This window comes from Acyrthosiphon pisum, chromosome A1, assembly GCF_005508785.2.
Source record: "Acyrthosiphon pisum isolate AL4f chromosome A1, pea_aphid_22Mar2018_4r6ur, whole genome shotgun sequence".
Taxonomy (NCBI): domain Eukaryota; kingdom Metazoa; phylum Arthropoda; class Insecta; order Hemiptera; family Aphididae; genus Acyrthosiphon; species Acyrthosiphon pisum.
Window position 1 is genome coordinate 11823677 of NC_042494.1, and position 1135 is coordinate 11824811.

A 1135-nucleotide genomic window follows, 5' to 3' on the forward strand; every position below is an offset into this window, starting at 1 on the left:
ATAAATTTTTCGGTGGTGATTTAAGGTGAGCAGATTTCTCATGTAGATACATTGCAAAATCGTCGAACTGTCTTGTAATTAATGGAGCAGTGTTTACTTCTTTCCGTACAATACTTTCAAAAATACTACATTCAAGATATTGAAGCTTAATAAAGTCCTCCCAATTTAACAGTACTCTGCATCCGTCCTGAGTTTTTGACTCTATTACTAGCACATTTTCTCCGCGATACACCATACTGGATATTTTATGAAATTCCGTCTCAAGAAATATAATGCGCTTGTACTGTACCGCTTGTACTATTTCATACTACTCGTGTCGCGACGCAGTAGTCAATAAGAACTGTAGTCGGACAGGTACGCGGGTGGCCGTCAAATCCGGCTGGGCCTGGTGTTAGTCCTATCCGATGCTATATTCAACTGTCTACCAATGTGTAACTCTGCAGGACTCACCCCAGTTGAACAATGATTTGTTCTATTGTACGCTAGAATAAATTTACTTATGTTGTCCTCTATATCTGAATTTTTTGCACACTTTTTAAGAAACATTTTAAAGGTTTTGATTGCATTTTCTGCAGCTCCATTAGTCGAAGGACTATATGGTGGAGTCTTAATATGTGTAACACCATTAATTTTTAAAAACTCTTCCATTTCATATGAACATAAAGAAGGTCCATTGTCAGTGACTAATTTTTTTGGAATTCCCCAAATTGAAAAATATTCTCTTAACACTTTGATAGTTGATACTGTAGTAATATTAAGTAAATGTTTAACATATAACCACTTTGAAAAAGCATCAATTATTACTATGAACATTTTACCATCTACAGGTCCTAAAAAATCTAAATGAACACGTTGTGATGGTCCTTCTGGCCAGGGCCAACTATGTAATACACTTTTAGGTGGATTATTACTATGAGCTAAACAAGCAACACAACTTTTTGTGATGTTCTGTATATCCTTATCAATACCAGGCCACCAGATATATGACCTCGCCACAGATTTCATTTTAACCGTGCCCATATGAGTATGATGTAACTTATTTAATAATTCCTTTTGGAATTTACCAGGTACTACTATTCTATGTCCCCATAACAAACACCCTACTTCAATGGTTAATTCGTTTTTTTCGATTAAA